The sequence below is a fragment of the Ambystoma mexicanum genome, chromosome 9, assembly GCF_040938575.1.
Source record: "Ambystoma mexicanum isolate Mex_15411 chromosome 9, UKY_AmexF1_1, whole genome shotgun sequence".
In the NCBI taxonomy this organism is placed as follows: domain Eukaryota; kingdom Metazoa; phylum Chordata; class Amphibia; order Caudata; family Ambystomatidae; genus Ambystoma; species Ambystoma mexicanum.
Genome location: NC_090931.1, coordinates 1,212,099,030 through 1,212,120,409, shown reverse-complemented (window position 1 = coordinate 1,212,120,409; position 21,380 = coordinate 1,212,099,030).

Genomic DNA, 21,380 nt, shown 5'->3' with positions numbered 1-21,380 from the left:
CCTATCCATACCGCAAATGGATTCTGACTGTTTCTGCTGATCGTGCAATAATGCTTTCTCAGCATTCGTCATGTGTCTACGTGCATGCTTTTCTCTACTTTTGAGTTGCTGCATGGCTTCCTTTCGCCAATCTTTAACTGCATCAAATGCTGCAGGCCTAGCCTTTTTTCTCAACAATACAGATTCTAAATGCTCTGGACAGGCAATTTCCAAACTACCATAAACTGGCCACTGAAGTTCGGAGACATGTCTGGTGTGTCTGTGTCAAATATAATTAAATATGATGGCTCCGAGGCCATACTTACAATACATTAAAAAAGCCGGGGACCCTTCGGGTGGGGCTAGTTGCCTTGTTTCAAAAATGGTTTTTCTCTGCGGAATACTACCCTGCAACAGGATGACAATTTCCCAGGCATAGTTAAATCGCGACCTTACCTGGCTACGTTTGTTTCTGCAGAGACAACACTTGCAACAAATATCAGGATTTTTAGAAATCGGGGTATGACTCACCTGATTTCAAATCAATCAAAGGGTCCGATCGAACATCAAATCGTTATGGCTGGCGTTTTCACCAAGCAGGCCTCGATACGGGGACCCTTGTCTTGATGCCCACTAAACGCTGCTCACTGTCTAGGGATTGGGCATGCAGTACTGCGGAGGAATCACGTCTCACTTTGCAGGGCGCCCTGTCACTCTCCGATCCCGGTCCGGTGGCCTCCCCTTCGTCTAGCGATGTGGCATCAATCCTGAGGGTCCCTATTCGAGCGCCATCTGAAAGATTAAAGAATATCGAGGCTTAATACCACACAATAGGAATACACCAGTCACAAAGTCAAAGTATAATGTACATTTATTAACAGGCTGCTACCTGGCTCTCAACACTCTGCAATGTGTGCAAGCAGACACCGTGAGATGAGAGAGTGCTGGACATTTCAAATACATGTACATTTATACAGATTTTCCACAATCCTGGACACATTGTCCAGCCCCTCTTCGTGTCATACATTTACCTAGGGTTCATGGCCTATCCACATAACTAAGTCATGCTTAAACATCTTTAAATAGACTGTTTACTTTTAAACATTTCACATGTTTTCCAAATAGAAGACACAAATGTAACATTCCTCATTTTGCTTGCTTATATTTGTCTATCATTTGTTCTTGAGTTTAAAGTCAGCTTAGTTTAAAGGAGTGAAAAAGATTTCTTCAAAAAAGCATGTTCAACTATTTGTTATTTTACTTTGCTGTTTGAAGGGAGAGGGCACTATTGCAACAGATGGTATCTAAATTACTGATTAGTACGGCTTTTGTTTAACTCCAAGGTTTCTCAGTGTAGAACAAAATCCACTTTAGCAGCTTCAATATTCTTAGCTACGTTGACATCATGGAAACAGTACAAAGTTCATTTTGCTCTGCTGGAGCCAAAAACACAATTGTAAACATGGGACAGAAAGCAAGAGGCGATGAAAATGGCGGATAACTCAAAATGGCAGCATAGTCAGACTTTTTCAGATTCATTCAATGCGATTTATAGTGCGATGCGAATGTACTTAGGCCAATGTTTACTATGAGGCGGTATTCATGCAAAATATACTTTTACAGCCTAAGAGTGAAAACTACTATGCAGATTTGGACCAAGTAAGAAACAATTTGGGTACAAAGCGTTGACTTAATTTCCTTGACTGGTTTGAGGTAAATCCATCCAGTAGTTTTTAAAATATTAGCCCTTCCTTGCGCGACATACGCCATTCTAGCATATCTGAATAGTCAATATCAGTCGGTAATTCATAGGGTCACTTCTGTCTCCCTTCTTAAATATCAGAATTCTTCTGATCACTTCCAGGAAGGGGGCGTAGGTCCCTGTGGCTTATTAATGGTCATTGAAAAGGCTAAACATATAGGTAACTGTCTTCTTTTGAATTTGAAAGGCATATTTGTATCAGATGGAATGAGAGGTATGCATGGGATAAGAACGGTATCTAAGTTCCATTGATTACACGGGTGGACAAGCGAGGGAGGATCACCTGGGTAGAAGGTTCCCAGGGATTGGGGAGGGAATATCTGAGGGTTAGACATGGTATCCCCCCTTCTGGATATTGATGTTTCCACCCCCCCTCCGCCTTTATAGGGTACATGCAAGCACACACTCCTCCTATTCCTAAACACTATTCCAATACTGAAACGAAGAAGAGGAAATCAAGAGGGGTACAGATTTCCCATGAGAAACACCACTATGGTACTGGGATGAGGAAGATGCAGATCAAACCACACCACCTTCCCCAATGGACATATCCGACTAACAAGACCAGGCAGGGTCAGGCAATCGACTTCAACTATGCCCACCTGCAGCCTGTAAACTATTTAGATGAATATAAAAAAAAAACACACATGCTTTGCAAAGAGGGCAAGTAGGAGAGCGAGTTGGAGCGCGAGTTGGAGAGCGAGCTGGAGGGCAGGCCACAGTAGAATCAGGAACCAGGCCAATGAGAACGGGACACCGAAACACAGAGAGGCTCTCAGGTGAAGCACAGGAAAATGTGGCGAGGGAGCCATATCTCCAGGGAGCCGTAGGTGTCTGCAGGAGGAAGCCGGGGGACATGCTTATCCCATGCTTTATGCTACCCAGTCCATGATCATTCCCCTCAGTAAGAATAAGAGCCGAGGAATGTCTAAGAGGCAAGTGGGGAGATCCTGATCTCAGATGCAAGGACCGTTAAGGAAGGAAAGCGGAAGGAGGCCATCAACTCCTTTGCCAGTAAAGAAAAGACGGTATACATTGTCGGTATACATTGTATCGGAGTCACAAGTGAAAGCACTTGTTGTTCAAAGTGTCACAACTGAACTTAAGGGAGGAGGATTTCAATCCCCTCTCCCGAACCACAGAAGCCGAATGGATCGACCCCTCCCACCGTGGTTGGCACAGGCGCCTGGATGTTCGAATTACAGGTAGACACGTGGCAGCCAATGAGGGGAAGAAGGAGTTAGGGAAAGGGGATGGACAAATAAAGGGAAGGAAGGGAAGACAACAAGATATAAACAACAAAAGACCCCTACAATTCCTGACTAGATAGCTTAATACTCCTGCAACCTGACCTGACTCTATCTTCAGTAATTAGTTAGCACATAACACGCCACCCTACACAAATCGTGAGCAAACATGGATTAACACAACATAATGCACATAGAAAGGCGCTTTTCTCCATGTGGAAAAGCTAATAACTGGAAATGACTTAAAGCCATAATACACTGATCGTGAACAGGGAACATTGAGACATACACATGCCTCACAAATATGGATTAACATAATACACTGCACATAGAAAAACTTAACTGGAAATGCGGATTAGAAGAGTTATTTCCCTGGTGCTTAGAACGTGAGGAAAACAATGTGCCTGCAACCAGACTGGCGTTTATCTTGCCCAAAACCAATGATTTATGAGCCTTCACTTAACTTTTGGTCCGGACGTTTTCCTTATACGTCCGGACATAAATACTTGAAGCTTCTGATTTACTCCATGTTCCTGCCGTAACCCGGCCAAACAAACAAACATAGAAACACTTAACTGATGGTCTGGGAGCCTACTGCGGCTGACCCGGACCTGTAGCTCTGGAGCAGATTAAGGAGCGTGCACCGCCGCACCCCGGGATATAAAGATGCCTTGCGACATAGCCGGCATGACTCCTTCCCGCCGCTCGCTTACACCTCCAGCGTTCCTGCTTCACTCCTGCCGCCGTCGCCGCCCATGCTCTCCAACATTAATCAACAGCACATGAGCACGGGCGGGTGGCCGTGAAGAGCCCAATCCCTAATTGCAAAGTGCCAGCAGCTTAGTACCGACAGGCCCAAGGAACTACACATTTCCCCATGCCTGCTGGGAATTGTAGTACCTGCTTCCTCCTGCACCACAGGCCCTTATTCCTGACATTACCTCCCCTTCTAGGGCTCTTCCCAGGACCTGTCTTTTCCGGATACTTTGCATGAAACATTCTTACCAGATGAGATGCATGCACTGCACTAGCAGGTTCCCAGGAGCAATCTTCCAGTCCATATCCAGCCCACCGGATCAAATACCATAACACTTGTCTCCTCCTTTTTGAGTCCAAAATCTGCTTTACTTCATATTCCACATGACCCTCTTTGTGGATAGCTGGAGGTCTCTGCACACGTGTTCCAGGCGCTGCGGGTTTAAGCAGACACACATGGAATACCGGGTGGATTCTCAGAGATTCAGGCAAACACAATTTCACAGCAACTTCTGACACAATTTTTACTATTTCATTTCATAGGGTCCAATAAATTTGGGAGCAAATTTTCGAGATCCAATTAGAGGCAAATTGCGTGTGGATAGCCATACCTTATCCCCCACCTTGTACTGCGGAGCCTCCCTTCTCTTTTTGTCTGCATACAACTTATATTGAGTTTTTGCATATTCCAAATTATCTCGCGCCTTCTGTCTGATGGTTAGAAGCAATTGTTTTCTGTTTTGGAGTATTAGAAAATTCTCAACATTTGGTAGCTGTTCTTGTAACATTTCCTGTACCTGCCCATACAAGCACTCATTGGGAGCCATTCCCAGGGAAGCATGTTCCGCATTATTATAGGTGAATTCAGCTAACCATAAGGCTTGAACCCACGACTCCATTCCTTCATGTAAATAACAGCGCAAATATTGCTCCAGCGTCTGGTTAACTCTTTCAGTTTGTCCATCCGTCTGGGGATGATAACTAATAGACAGGGCAAATTGATTCCTAACATCTGACAGAAAGCGCGCCAAAACCTTGATGTAAACTGCGGTCCCCTATCAGACACAATAGTACGTGGTAGTCCATGCAGGCGAACCACATGCTGCAAAAACAATTCTGCCAATTCCCCTACTCCTGGAATGCCTCTACAAGGCACAAAGTGAGCCTGTTTAGATAAGTACTCCACTATCACCCATATCGTATCATACTGATCATCCGGTGGTAAGTCTGTGATAAAGTCCATTGATATGTGTGTCCATATTTTGGTGGGAGTGGGCAAGGGTTTAAGTAACCCTGACTTCTTGGTGTGATCAGCTTTACTTCGTACGCATGTTTCACATTCCTGCACGTACTTGATTACCTCTTGTTTCAAATTGGGCCACCAAAAGTATCTTTCCACTAGAGTCTGTGTCTTTTTACTCCCTGAATGTCCAGCCAGAGGGGAATTATGGCACCAATGCATAGCCTTCGTTTGGAGTTCCAAAGTAGGCAAATATAATCTTCCATCATAATAAGGGAGATTCTCTTTAAATGTTTCCAAAGGGTTATTCACTCCCCAACTCTGATTCTTTTGATTCCTCATTGCCTGTTTCACCTGCTTCATCAACTTAGAGACTACGGCCCCTACCACCTTCTCTGCCGGGATTATAGATTTAGTTTTAGATACCATGTTGTCCATGTTTTGTTGGCGTGATAAGGCATCTGCTTTTCCATTTCTTTTTCCCGGGTGGAAGGTCACCACAAAATCAAACTCGTTGAAGAATTGAGACCACCGTAGTTGTCTAGGACTCAATGTGTGAGCCGTCTTAAAGTACTGTAGGTTTTTATGGTCTGTCACTACCAACACCTGATGTTTAGCCCCCAGTAAATAATGTCTCCATTCCAAGAAAGCTGCCCTGATAGCTAACAATTCTTTATCAGTGATGGAATAATTTTGTTCACATTGAGTGAGCTTTCGTGAATAGTAGGCTACCGGATGCCAACTCCCTTCTGGATCCTTCTGAGATAATACTGCTCCTATGGCCACATTGGACGCATCAGTTTCTACTTGAAACATTCTTTTTTTTTTTTTATTTTATTGTAAAACTTCAACTTGATAAAATTATATCATGTTTTTGTTACATTTCATCTAAGAGAGAGAAAAAAAAGTTAAGTATTTCTTCCTTTCCTTCTTTCCAACTCTTCCTTCGTATTACTCAGATCTTATTTAACAGTTCAAGCTAGACTATTGGGAGAGTCGGTCTCACAGAGTACTATCCGATATAAATGGATTATTTCCGATTGCGCAGTTATGCCATTCAGATAGGAACTGACTTTAAAGCTTCATCAAAAAAGTTAATTAAGTGACAGGACAGCTTGATGTTATGCCCTGCCACAGCATAGTCCCACCAATCGTCTGACTCATTGGATAATGGTTTGAATTCTTTTAAATGTACTTCACGTAGTTTAGTCAACATGGGACATGCTGCTGCCAGATGTTTTAGAGACTCGACTGCTAATGTTTTGCAGAAGCAGCATTTGTTGTTGACTGTATCTTTGTTCTTACGCATCCAGAGCATCTCATTAGTGTTTAGAGCATTCAATCGTAACCTCAAAAATTGTGCCCTATGATGGCGCGAAGGGCAGTCTGTGAGAAATTTTGGTTGAGAGTGTAATTTAACCATGCTTCTGGAGGAAGGAAGGGTGGACTTGAGGGCTGAGCGGCTGTTGTACGTTGAAATCCAATCCCATGTTGCTAGCTTCTTCTTTGCGTGTTGTGGGCACTGGATTAACTCTTCTTCAAGTATGCCTGCTTCAGCCATAATCAAGTTTAGCTTAAGCTTCCATGCATGAATCAGTACGTTATCCGTGGATTCTTTACTTGGCTTGAGAATGTTATATGTGGGTATAGAGGAACCAAGTAGTATCTTACGTAAAGTTGATAAAGATTTCCAGACGATTGTCATGTAGATTGAGTTCAGAGCTAACTCATATCTCAGTGCTGATATTGAGGTGTAATTCGGAAGATTCAAAACACGTCTCCAAAATTTTCCTTCCAAACGGCTCCAGACATTATGATCGATGTTCAAGGCAGCTTCACCGCCAAAGGTTATTGTTGGTATTACTTTTTGGAGGTAGAACATGATAACAGGCGTGATGGAAAATGTCCCATAGTCAAAGTTGATTTTGGCCGCTTGAAGACTCAAGATCTTTGTTTTAGCTATCAAGTCATCTATCCAGGCAGCTTCACATAGCGAGTCATTGACCATTGCACCTAGATAGCGGATCGACTTAACGACATCTAGGGCTTTTTGCTCTATATGCCAACGGAAAGATTTATCTTTCTTTGACATGGATCGTCCAATGCAGATAATTTTTGTTTTCTCTGCATTCAAACAGAGCTCATTGGCGGATGGAAACTCTTGCAAGCGGGAGAGAAGATGTTGGAGGCCGATTTGAGTCTGGTCGACCAGCACTATGTCGTCAGCATAGACCAGATGATTTACAGTGTGACCATTGAGCTTGGGAGGAAAGCAATGGACAGACTTTAGCCACTCTGGCAGGTCGGCTATAAAGAGTTTAAAGAGGTCTGATGCGAGTGGACAGCCTTGTTTGACGCCTTTGAACGTTCTTATTGGATCTGTGAGGTCGCCTTGTGAATTGACTCTGATTTGGATCGAGGTATCAGAGTGCAGGGCGATGATGGGATCTAATAGATGAGCTGGGCACTCCCACAAGCGTAATTTTGCCCATAATTTGGTCCGATTGATGGCGTCGAAAGCTTGTCGAAGGTCGACGAATGCAAAAAAGATTTTTTTTTTCGCTTCCAGTGCTGACAATTTTAGAAATGACAAGAGTATAAGGTTCATATCGGTGCCAACATTTTTTGTGAAGCCTGATTGTCTGGAGTCAAATTTACCAGATGAGAGGGCCCAATTAACCAGCTGTTGGCGCAAGAAGGATCCAAAAATCTTACCAATAGTGTCGAGAAGGGTGATCGGGTGATAGTTCGCAGGGTCAGCCCGACAACCCTTCTTATATATCGGGACCACTATTGCCTTGGACCAGGAAGAGGGCAGCTTCTTGCTAGTAGCAATCTGAAGAAATAGTTCGTGGATGAATTTGGCCCAGTGTGATTTGTGCTTTTTAAGCATCAGATTTGATATTTGATCGGGGCCGGCAGCTCTTGAATTTTTTAGCTTAGCGATTGCAAATTCAATCTCTTCGCACGAAGGTATAAGGTCCCAACTGGAATTTGACACACTCGGCGGGAGAGAAACTTCCAATGCAGAGTTTTCATATAATAAAGTGAAATATTCACGCCATTTCTCGCTCAGAATTTCATTAGAAATTGAAGGATTGGATTTCGAGCGACCTCCATTTAAAATGGCCCAGATTTCACGTGTGTTTTTCTGTACCAGAAGTTTTAACATGGATTCTGCTCGTCCTTGATCGATTATAACAAGATGTGATCTTAACCAGTTTCTATATGATTGCCGCCGCTTCTTCACTTCCAAAGCCTTACAATTCTGATCACGCTGTGTTCTTTTGATTTGTCTGAGGTCCCTCCTTAATGATTTTTTTTCCTCTGCTATTTCTAAACTATATAAGTGTTTCGGGATTATCCCAAGGACTCTTGAATTAAGGGTTATCTGAGTTTGGTCTGTCAGAAGCGGTGTGTACTCTACTGTCTGAAGTACATTTAAGCTGTGACTTAAATGGGCGATCGTAGAGCCGTTGGTTCTCAGTCGATTTCCTGCAGCATTTATTTGAAGTCGATCTGAGTGTTTTTCTGGCATGCCACAATGCTCTTCGCACCAAACGAATCGCAATAAGTCATGATCACTAGATGTCATCGGCTGCACGTTTAGAGAGATGGATTTTTCAAAAAAGTCAGACGAGGCCCAAATATAATCAAGTGTATTCGTCCGAGTCATGCTATGCCATGTTGGATTTGCGGGAGAGTCGCCCTGAATTGCTCCATTCAGCATGTGACAGTTGCGATCTAGAAGATCTTTGGCCCAAAGTTGGCCTCTCGGAGTAACCTCAGAATCCGGCAGCCGAACATTTGATTTGGAGAGTAGATCAAACTTAAACCAGCTGCAGTTTAAGTCTCCACAGATGAGTAAAGAGACGTTTTCGTATTTTAGAAAGGTAAGATCAATTTCATTCAATACTGACTGAATGAAAGATGAGGATGAAATCATGGCGGGATTCCAATATCCATTGATAATTAAGAGATTAGAAACCGTAGCTCTCAATGATAGTCTAATCAAAGTGCTTTGCACGAATGGATTAGGGTTCGTAGACGTCACCAACGTCCACCAATTCCAGATTTTCAAGAGAGTTATTAATCCTGCAAAAGGCCGGCCTTTGGGGTTCTTTCCAGCTGGATTTATTAATATGGAAAAACCATCACGTGTGGGAGGATCTCGTAGCCACGTTTCTTGTAAACATATGATGAATACATTCTCCAGAGATTCCTGGAATGTGTTGAATAAATGTGTGAAACCCCTTGTATTCCATGAGAATAGAATTAGCTCTTGTTGTTTAGTTTGTGATTGTTGTTATTTGCGTGGCCCATGTGGAAATCTTTTCAGGTTATTAGCTCTTCTTTCGAAAGACTGATGCGTGGCAGCATCTAAGATGTCAGGGGATGAGACCATAGACTGACGCAGGGCTGATCGCTTGGCAGCTCCGAGGTTTGCCTCGTGATCAAAATTTGTTTTAGTCGATGAAATTGAATTCGAGGCCAATGGCTCGAGGGTGAGGTCAAAGCCATGTACCAAAAGATCTTCATTTGCTTGAAGTAGCATATTTTTTACTGCTGCAGAAGCTATATGAAGAAGAACATGATCAGAGGACATTTCAGAGACATATTCCACAATTTTGATGTCGTCTGATGTGATCGCTCGCAAAGGTGGAATACAAGCAAGCAATTTTAGAATATTTCCTCTGTTTAAATTAACTTCGTTGCCATCTGAGTGAATATTTTGGAGGCGAAGTTTCCACTTGTATTTTTGTGTTTCCGAATTTCCGAATCCGGGAGCTCGCTGAGTTGGAGGCAAACGCGTTTTCAGCTGATTCAATGTTTGTTTTGGATTTAACCTCGAACTTAGTGCTTTCTGTGGAGCCTTTTTTGTCACGAAGGAGAGTTGACTACTGATTGGTCTAGCCTGCGGTAACCTCGAAAGATTGTTTGCCTCTTGGATTTTCCTCAAAGGGGGTTTGAAAGTTCTAACGACTTGTTCTTCGACAGAGACAATGGTGGAATTCTCAGGATCAGCTGAATAGGTGGATAAATTGCATAAATCAGTTGAAGAGTCTAAGGAGCCGTGTTCAGAAGAAGGAGCGCTAGATGCTAAGCGCCGTCGTTTTGCCGAAGTCTTTGAAAAGCTCAAGACAGTGCCTGTTGAACTTGTTGGAGGATTTCCAACAGTTCTCTTAGTAGTTATTGTGTGAGCTGGTCTGGTGAACAGACTTGTCTTCTTCGGAGTTGTTATATTTCTTATGAATTTTTTGACCTTTTGTTGTATTTGTTTCGGTGGAATACTTTTTTTTTTGGATTGCTGGGATTGTTACGCAGATATATTTTTTTGATTGCTTTCTGTCGTTGTAGCAATTGTTTTTGCAGAGCCTTTGAAAATATTGAAAGAATTTACTGTTGTTAGGGTTTGCAATGATACAGTTCCTTTTAGCGGAATCGTGTGTGGTACAAGGGTGTTCACTTGCAGAACAGAGCCTTGTGCAGTCTGAGTTGGATCTTGAGCGTCCTGCATGGAAGCCAACAAGCTCGTTGGTAAACCAGGCTGTGAAGATTCATTAGGAACTGTCACCAAATCACTTCTCGATGGAGAATGACTAGAGCCAGAAGATGTGTCTCGAGACACCGGGGCTCCACTTTCTTGAATGGATGTATTCTTTCGCATCCATTTTACAGAGTCCAAGAGGCCTTCCATTAAAGCATCATTTTGGCAATGATGCCGAGCGGCTAGATCACTCAGCCTGTCCTGCCATCTCGTTTCAATTTCTGCATTAGTTGTCATTTGATCCTGTAGAAAGCTCGAGAAATGTTCTAACTTGTCAATTTTTGTCGTTAGATTGGATATTGCAGCACCTTGATCACTTATCGTGCCAATCAGAGACTCAAAGATTTTTGTAAATGGTGCTAGAGCAACCGCCGAGGCGGCCAACACATTGTTATGGATCTGCGAAAGTGCTTCAGATGAAATACCGAGCAGTTGTGGCTCAAGTTCCTGAAGTGATGAGGAGCAAGTTGAATTATCCAGATTGTACTGTGGATTAAATGTGGAACATTTCTTTACAAAGTTCGTTGAATGAACCTCGTTGCTTGATTGAGATTGCATATGATGCGGAGTACTCGCATTCAGTGTTGGATTTCCATGTCGAGGAGGTATGGTGGATGTGCTTTTTCTTTTAAGCTCAGCGACTCTTTGCAGGCGACTAGCACGAGCAATCGCGCTCCGATCAAGAAGTATAGGCAATAGATTGAGATTTTGTACTGGGAGTTGGGAAGTACTTGGAGTATTAAGATCGATGGATTTATCGTTTATGCTTGACATGGAAGGATGCCTAACATCAGGTGCTTGGCAAGCTAAGGCACTGTCGTTCTCAGGTTCGGTGCATTCAAGTACGACTTCTGAAGTAGCTCGACCTGCTGGTTTTAGTGTCGATTAGAGAGCCACTTAAAATTGTTGCAGATGATGGACATGGAATATAAACAGGGGGCTTCAAGACGTGTTTGGCGTTGATCGTGCCAGTCTGTAGGCCACTTGACTTGGCCAGAGAGTAACTAGAGAAATTCTCCTGTGACAGAGTGTTTCTGGCATTAAGAAGTAAAGTCGGCACCTTTGTGGGCATTAGTGGTCGATTAATGTGCAGAGCATGTTTAGTATTCGAATTATTCAACAGAGGATTTCCCAGGTCTAAATTAGAAATTTTAAGCAGTTCTTCGTCAGTCACTACATTTGAAAGAAGACCTTTTTCTTTCCAGAGGTCAACATCATTTGTGAAGTTATCAGTCCTGAAAGGCACAGGAGCCAACAAGACTGAATTCATTGATCGCTCAGTTGGAGGAGCTCTCGCATCAGGCTGAGACACCCAAATGGCAGCAGAAAGGCTAGGTAAATTCGGCCGGTCGGCGCTAGCTGCTTGAAATGCAGCTGAGTCAGATTCGCTGGCTAACGCTCTTGCACAGGGATCGCCATTGGGAGTTGGATTGCATTCGAGATTGGTAACACAAATGCCTGATGAATATTGGTTGTCAGGTTGGGATGCTGGCGCTTCTAAAAGAACGCAAGGCTGGAGCAATACGTTGGAGCTGTCATCTGAGGTGCATCGTTCATCAAGAGTCGATGATGGGGGAGATGTTAAAGGTTTAATTTTCCCAGTAATTATTGGGCTTTTTAGTGTTGATGAGTTATTTGCAGCCATTAGCGCACGGCCAGTGGTTTTGCTTACCTTAGCCCCAGCAATGGCTTTCATCCTGGCCCAAGGGTTAGTCACGCGACGTTGCTGTGAAGATTTGTTCCGGTTTTGGGGGCCGTCTGATAGCAAGGTCATTGTTTATCTCACAGTTGCAGACAGCAGTAAAGCAGCAAACAGCCAAACAGCAGGAATCACAGCAGACGCCCTTTACGCGGCCGGGCTTAACACCGCAAGGGTGAGCTGAGCTCTGTTTTGTGGGCCTGGGTAGGTCACGTGAGCAGTCACGTGACAGGCACAGAGCTCCGCCTCCTCCTGGAAGCGAGCGAGCTGGCGAGTTGGGAAAAACGAAATGCGCGAGTTCTTAGAACTCCCAGCGCACGTTATCAAAATGCAGCAAGCCGCAAGAAAGTGTCCTCTCCTCACGGAAATTGCACACGCCGCTCGGCTGAGCTCTGTTTTGTGAGCCTGGGTAGGTCACGTAAGCAGTCACGTGACAGGCACAGAGCTCCGCCTCCTCCTGGAAGCGAGCGAGCTGGCGAGTTGGGAAAAACGAAATGCGCGAGTTCTTAGAACTCCCAGCGCACGTTATCAAAATGCAGCAAGCAGCAAGAAAGTGTCCTCTCCTCACGGAAATTGAAACATTCTATCCAAATCTGGATGTCGTAATACTGGAGCTGTGGTAAATGCCATTTTTAATTCTTGAAAAGCCTTTTCCGCCCCCTCATCCCAACAAAAACGTGTTGCCTTTCTTAATAATCTTGTTATCGGTGCCACAATCTGAGAAAACTTAGTAATGAATCGTCTATAGAAATTGGCGAAACCCAAAAAAGATTGAATATCTTTAACACACTGGGGTTTGGGCCAGTCCAGGACTGCTTGCACCTTGCTTTTGTCTATAATTATCCCTTCCGGGGTCAAAATGAAGCCCAAAAACTCCACTCTTTTCACATGAAAGGCACATTTTTCCAATTTCACATATAACTGATGTTCTTGCAATTTCTTTAACACTGCCCTTACATGGTTCACATGCTGTTCTTGTGAATTAGAATAAATTAGAATGTCATCAATATATACAATAACAAAAATGTCCAAAAACTCACTCAAAACCTCCTGCATAAAAAATTGAAATGCAGCAGGAGCATTACATAAACCAAAAGGCATAACCAAATATTCAAATAGTCCAAACTTAGTTCTAAATGCAGTTTTCCACTCATCACCTTCCTTGACACGAATCAAATGATAAGCTCCACGTAAATCAAGTTTTGTGTATACCACTGCTGTTTTCACTTGATCCAGAGGTCCAGAAATTAAAGGGAGTGGATATCTGTTTTTTACTGTCACCTTGTTCAAGGCACGATAATCAATACAGGTCCTCAACGTACCTTCTTTTTTAGGCACAAAAAACAATGGAGATGAGACTGGCGATGTGGAATGTCGAATGAATCCTTTCTTTAACATATCATCCAAATACTCTCTCAGATGTTGATTTTCGGTTTCCGTTAATGCATAGATTCTGCTACATGGCAGTTTAGCCCCGGGTTCTAACTCTATAACACAGTCATATGGTCTATGGGGAGGCAATTGTTCCGCTCCTCCTTTGTCAAACACATTTACAAACTCTTGATATTGAGCCGGAACCTGTAACCCCACAGCCCCCACCACTTGCACTGCCCGTGGCTGATCTGCCAAAAACAATGCAGGACTCACCATCTCCTCAATGTGACCAATGCTATCTGGATTCTCAAAAAAAATCTCTCTAGCTACCCAATCAATTCTTGGATTATGCTGAGTCAACCAAGGAATTCCTAAAATAAGACCAAATTGGGGAGCTGCAATTAGATCCAGTACAATGTCCTCTACATGTCCAGACTGACACCTCATTTCTATGGGTTGAGTTTGCTGACAAATGGGTCCTGAAATTAAAGGCGACCCATCCACCGACTGCACCCCTTCCACCTGAGTCTTTTCTCGCAATGGCAACCCCAGTCTTTTGGCCAAATCAATGTCAATAAAGTTTCCAGTTGCCCCTGAATCTATCATGGCTGACACCATCTGTTTTGTACAAGCAAAAAATAAAGTTACCAAAATATACAAATGAGAATTACCTTGTCGTGAAGTATTTGCTACCCAAGTGGGGAACTTTTCAACCACTGAGCCTGACACCTGTGTTCACCCTAAGGCCGGCCCCATCCTTTTCCCGACTCGCCTTTGCTCTTATCTCCACCACCTATCTTCTTGGGGGTATTTGGACAAGTACGAATATAATGTCCAGGTTGACCACAGTACAAACACAAATTATTAACCTTCCTCTGCTCCTTTTCTGTAGCCGATAAAGGTCCCCTCACCCCTCCAATCTGCATAGGTTCCCCTTCACCGTTTCTGTTCACCCTTCCTCTATCCAATCGTACAAAAGGTACCACCTCTGTTTTTTTCCTATCTCCCTTTCGTTCATTAATCCTATGGTCCAACCGTAATGCCAAATCAATCATAGCTGTACATGTGTTGGGCTGAGGCTCCACCTGTGCCATAGCATCTTTTAATTCTTCTTTCAATCCCTGATAGAATAAAACTGTCTGTTTATTTTCTGGCCAATCTGTTTCAATTACCAGTCTATTGAAGTGTGTCACATAAGAAACCAAATCTCTGGTACCCTGTTTTAGTGCCAATAACTCCTTGTCTTGTGCCAATGACACTTCCCTTCGGTCAAATACAACCAAATTCTGCCAGAAAATTATCCCAATTATACAACAATGGATCATCTTTCTGTACCAATGGCATTGCCCAAGCGGCCGCATCTCCTGTTAGATATGAAATTACAAAGGCAGTTCTTGCTTGAATAGTCTCAAAGGCCGATGGTTTACACAGGAAATGTAACCTACACTGGGTCAAGAACGTCATGTATTTTTTTGGGTCCCCAGAAAATCTTTTAGGCGCAGCCAATGGCACACTACTGGGAGCTTGAACCACAACAGTGGGCGTTCTTGTTCCTGCTCTACTGGTAGAAGACCTTGCTTCCTCCAAAGGAGTCCCTTGTGCTACCAATCCTTGTACTTGATTCTTCAGAGTACTAGATTCCTGTCTGACATGTATCAATTCCACCTGAATCTCCTGTAGTGCCTTTAGCACTTCCGCTAACGAGGGAGGGTTATCCATTTGGCCTGGGTGGTTCAGTAATCCCGAAATCGGGGGCTGTTGATTCTGTCACAACTGAACTTAAGGGAGGAGGATTTCAATCCCCTCTCCCGAACCACAGAAGCCGAATGGATCGACCCCTCCCACCGTGGTTGGCACGGGCGCCTGGATGTTCGAATTACAGGTAGCCACGTGGCAGCCAATGGGGGGAAGAAGGAGTTAGGGAAAGGGGATGGACAAATAAAGGGAAGGAAGGGAAGACAAGATATAAACAACAAAAGACCCCTACAATTCCTGACTAGATAGCTTAATACTCCTGCAACCTGACCTGACTATCTTCAGTAATTAGTTAGCACATAACACGCCACCCTACACAAATCGTGTAACGCTCACCTGATTCCCGCAGAGGCGCCGGTCTTGACTGGGTGAATGCCGTATCTTCAAAGGTGATGTGTAACACACGGTTGGCTCTTTGGGCTGGACCTCTGTGCACTGTATGTCTGACTCGAAGAGTAAGATGTCTGCAGATAGAAAATATGGGATTAATGAACTGGGGTTATTGGGTGCCTCTCTCCTCTTCCCTTTCTCTTCTCCTGTAGAACCCCAAAGGTTAACGCCCTCACCTTAGGTAAGTGAACGCCGAGCTCTCCATCTGCCTCGGGGCAGGGTGCCGTAACCAGTTTCTTCACTGGATAAGGGTGCAGGCCTCTTGACCTCAGAGGACTGCTGTCCGTCGTTAACTGCACGAACGGTAAGTTCTGGGCACTTCAAATATCTTAAAAGTCTTTTGTAATGATATCTCTTGTTTTGCAGGGTTCCGGCGATGGCGGATGGCGGGCTGATGAGAGTTGAGGATCGAACCCGCGCGAGGAATAGAAGCGCCTGGAAGCACGTAAGTAAGCGCTTGTAGCCTGCTTCACGATGCGCACTAACTGTCCCTTTTATCTTGCAGGTACAAGTTCGGAGCTTTAGAGAAGCTGAAGGGTGCTGGAATACCCACTGGATTCGGCGTGGGAAGGAGTAATGGCACGTGAGTAATAAAGTTGCCCAATGTCTTTAAACGCACCTTCTTTTGTCTTTCAGATGCGGGATGCAGCACCGAAGGCCTCCGGAGCGTGCGAAGAGCTGGTAAGCTTTTGTCTTTCAGATGCCGGAATGCAGTGCAAAGACCTCCGGAGCATGCGAAGAGTAGGTAAGCCTTTGTCTTTCAGATGCCGGAATGCAGCGCGAGGCGTTGGTGACAGCCGATGGACCAGGTAAGAGATGCGCTGCCACTGAAGACCGTAGTGCTAACCTGTTCTTTCTTTGTCTTTACAGGTGCTGCTGAAGACTGGATTCCAGGATGGTAAGCCTTTGTTCCCTTAGGCCCAGGATCAGAAGCAGAAGACACGATGAGCGTTCTGCTGCAGAGAATGCAGAATAACACAAAGCAAGATTCATCCATCGGGTGTGGTTTAAATAGCCTCCTGTAGTGCTTAGGTGTCTCCTTCCACAGCCACGCCTAGATAAGAAAAGAGTTCCTGCTTTCCAGAAGAGTTCCAGTGTTCTGAACCTAGGGAGTGGCTCCTGCCCCACCCAACAGGAAAAGTAGTCCCAAACAGAAGAGGATCAGGGGTTCAACTGGCAGGTAAGTAAGCAGCATGGTCTGCTGCAGGTAAGTCCACCCAAGCATTATGAGCCCGGCGCTTCCAGCGCTGGGACTGGGCATCTTTATGAGCCTGGTGCCACTGGCGCCAGGACAGGGTCCAAAAGGTCCCAATTGGGACTGGCTGGCACTCGGAACCGGGGTTATGGGTCTGCTTCCAAGGGAGTCGGGCAAGTCCTTATCTTTTGGAAGCAGAGATCATGACAAATCGTGAGCAAACATGGATTAACACAACATAATGCACATAGAAAGGCGCTTTTCTCCAAGTGGAAAAGCTAATAACTGGAAATTACTTAAAGCCATAATACACTGATCGTGAACAGGGAACATTGAGACATACACATGCCTCACAAACATGGATTAACATAATACACTGCACATAGAAAAACTTAATAACTTGAAATGCGGATTAGAAGAGTTGTTATTTCCCTGGTGCTTAGAACGTGAGGAAAACAATGTGCATGCAACCAGACTGGCGTTTATCTTGCCCAAAACCAATGATTTATGAGCCTTCACTTAACTTTTGGTCCGGACGTTTTCCTTATACGTCCGGACATAAATACTTGAAGCTTCTGATTTACTCCATGTTACTGCCGTAACCCGGCCAAACAAACAGACATAGAAACACTTAACTGATGGTCCGGGAGCCTACTGCGGCTGACCCGGACCTGTAGCTCTGGAGCAGATTAAGGAGCGTGCCCCGCTGCACCCCGGGATATAAAGATGCCTTGCGACATAGCCGGCGTGACTCCTTCCTGCCGCTCGCTTACACCTCCAGCGTTCCTGCTTCGCTCCTGCTGCCGTCGCCGCCGCCGCCCATGCTCTCCAACATTAATCAACAGCACATGAGCACGGGCGGGCGGCCGTTAAGAGCCCAATCCCTAATTGCAAAGTGCCGGCAGCTGAGTACCGACAGGCCCAAGGAACTACACATTTCCCCATGCCTGCTGGGAATTGTAGTTTTTAGATATGCCGTACCTGCTTCCTCCTGCACCACAGGCCCTTATTCCTGACAAAAGTCTAGGGTAGCCAGGTTAACAAATGAACAATGCGAAAAGGATACCACTAACAAGAGGACAATGGTAAACGCATTTTGGAAGGAAACGGTATCACAGAGTGGTCACATATAAGAATATATGCATTCGTAAATCGCTGTGAAAGTAAAGGAAAGTGCCGCCACAGGGTAGCTGTGCATGGCTGGAAACTGAGCAAAATAGAAATTTTTACAGAAGCTCATCGGTGGAAGGGGGGGATCTGGAAGACAATTGAACTAAAACAGACATTGTGAGTGAACCAAGAGTATTGAGAAGCATTGGGGTGGCCCCAGGCAGACGGCTGATCCAGGAGTGCTGAACAGACTCCACTCTAATAAACTGAGTAAATTAAGAGTAAAGTCAGGCACCTGGTTGCATGACCTGTAATGGGTGGACCATGCAGTCTGCAAACTGCGCCACGACCAGGGGAGGCCTAAATATAAAAAGGACTTGGTGGTGCATGGGGAAGGGAGTCCCACATGCAATAAGTGAAGAGTGATATTTTCTGAGGGGAACTGTTATGAATTATACTTTTGTGTTTGAAAACAAAGTATCCGGACATTGACACTTTGAAGGATAACCAGGAGGTTCTAAGCTCAAGACAAGGGAAGCCTGAGAGACCCTGTGACGAAGTGAATCCAGATAAGGAAAGGCACTGTGAATTTTTACAAGTGGATCCTGAGAACTTGTGGATCTTTCTTTCCCTGAGTGACTTCAACTTGGGAAGCGAGCAGTGGAAGAGCTCCATTTTCACATTAAGCTTGATTTAAAAACTGTTAAGTTGGCCAAATCCCCCACACACTATTATTTTGTAAAAGTGAGGGCAAGCATAGGTTTTGACACAGATAGTAGTTTACATTTGACTGACAGACTTCGACTTCCCTTAGTTTTCTTTTCATTAGGGAGCATTCCCACCCTAGAGTTAGGACAAGATAGGTATTTTTCCAGGTCTTGGGAGGATAGCTCAGGGCCAATGTGCTTGCCTTAAAAGCAAGACGACACAAAGCAACACAGGTTCGATCCCCGGGACCGCGCTTAGAAACCTCTGGGTATTAAGCGTGTTATAAATAACCAATCATATCCCGACCACCAAAAATAAAGGTTTTCCAAATCTATCTATTGTCTGCGTCATCTCTTGATGCCACGCCTGTCCTACAAAGGTGAAGGAGACTGCGTAGGACCGTGCTCATTCTGTTTGTTAAAATGATAGCCATTGTGTAAGTGGAAGGGCACACAGAGGTGCACTTTGCCATTTGGCCTGCAGAGGTCAACCTAATACTGATGAATTGCATCAGATGAGTACGGAAACATACCTAAGCGTTTTATGTTTATAGATTCGACAGAGAACAGGGTTCCCTCTATGCCGTAAAACCTTTATATTGGTTTTGACGCTTTGCAGCAGGGAGGATGAGAGAGGCTAATAGCTTTTGACTTGCTAAATGGATTTGGATGACATTTTCTAAACCAAATGTTTGTCAAGGGCAACCCCCCCAAAGTTGAAGTTTTGGGAACAATTTGGTAAACAATTAAAAAGTTATTAAGAAAACATAAAAACCCAGTTTTCAGCATACCCCCATTAAAATATATTATTGAATCCATCAATGATGCCATATATGATTTACTTTGTGATGTCATTAGTGATGTAATCTCTGATGTCATCATTGCGGTCATACGCCGTGAAACAGGAGGCGAGACATTAAGGTGGCACTACCTGAATTGTCTGGCAAATTTCAAGAGTTTTGTTGCATTACATTTACACCTTAACGTCCCTACATCTAAAGGTTTTCCTCTGAATATATTTATATATATATATATATCCACAAAAAGGCTCCAAGAATCTCTTCTAAACAACAAGAAGAAGAAGCTTGAAGTGTTGAGACAAAGGGTGAGAAACACTGCAGCAGCTCCTGCCAATATGTGGACAGAGACAATTGACATGCTCCAACATCAGGACTGTGCTGTCAACCTCTCATATTATACCCCAACAAAGGCAGAAAGTTCAGTGCTGTCCAGGGGCTCACATTCTTCCCCTCAAAACCCATTGGCAAAATAGAACTGTGCAGAGATCTTGAGGCTTTCTTGAGATGACTCAGATTAAAGGAATTCTTTCATGACAAACCGGACGACAGGCAGGACAGCAATGAAATTGTCAACAACTGGGACACAAAGCCAGAAAAAGAATTCCAACTGAACGCCAGACATTGGATGCAACCCAAAAGTGGTCCGATATATATTGAAAGCTTCAGGAAAAGAGCAATATTAGCAATAATGGACAAACACATGAAACATTCCCGTAACCTGACACCTCCAGAAAGGCGGGCTGCAAAATCTCTGAACAGCAACACGAGCATACAATTAAACCAGCAGACAAAGGAGGCGCAGATGTCATAATGGACACCTGTGACTATGTGCAGTAGGCACATAGGCATCTTTCTGACACAAGATATTGCAAAAAGCTACAGGAAGACCCAACAAAACAATACCAAAGAGAATTCAAAAAGATCCTCATGAAACTTACGAATGACTTTCAGGAATACATTCAGGGTCTAGTACTAGATACCCTAATATGTGGCACTTATTACATGCTCGCCAAAATACACAAAGAAAACTACCCTGGACACCCAATCATCTCTGGGTCACGTACTGGATTGACAACATTGGGAAAAGAGACACGTGCTACATCCAGGACACCATTGATCTGCTCAACAAACTGGATGATATAGACCCCCTCCCAAGGGCTACATTTCTGGCAACCATGAATGTGGAGTCCCTCTATATAAACATATCCCCACATCGATGGCACTGAGGCATGTAGGCATGCAAGAATGTTCTTGGTGACTAAAATCCACTGGCTGACAATATAGACAAGTACATAGAATCCATCCTGACCCACAACTATTTCACATTTGGTACTGATACTTATCACCAAATTATGGGGACAGCAATGAGCACTAGAATGGCTCTGCAGTAGGCACATTTATTCATGGCACATTTAGAGACAGAATTCCTTGGCAGCTGCGACTGCAGACATTTAAGATGCCTCTGCTACATGATGACATCCTCATGATGTGGACTGATGGGGAACAGGACCTCCTAAACACCTACAGAAGATTTAAAGAATTCCGCACAACCATCAACCTCAAACTCTCTTACTCTCCTCAACACCACCATAACAATAAAAGATGGCCAGTGTGACGAATCCTGGGATGTCATCCATTCTCCCATAGGAGGGGGAGCCTTCTGATGGGGCCAGGGCGGTGTGGCTACAGTCCAATAATCCCCCTGGGGGTGGTGTACCATGGGTGGATCACATGAGGAGGGAAAACCCTTATGGGACGAGTGATGATACTAGCGAGAATGCAGTATTCACCCACCCCTTCACAACCTCCCGCATCCTC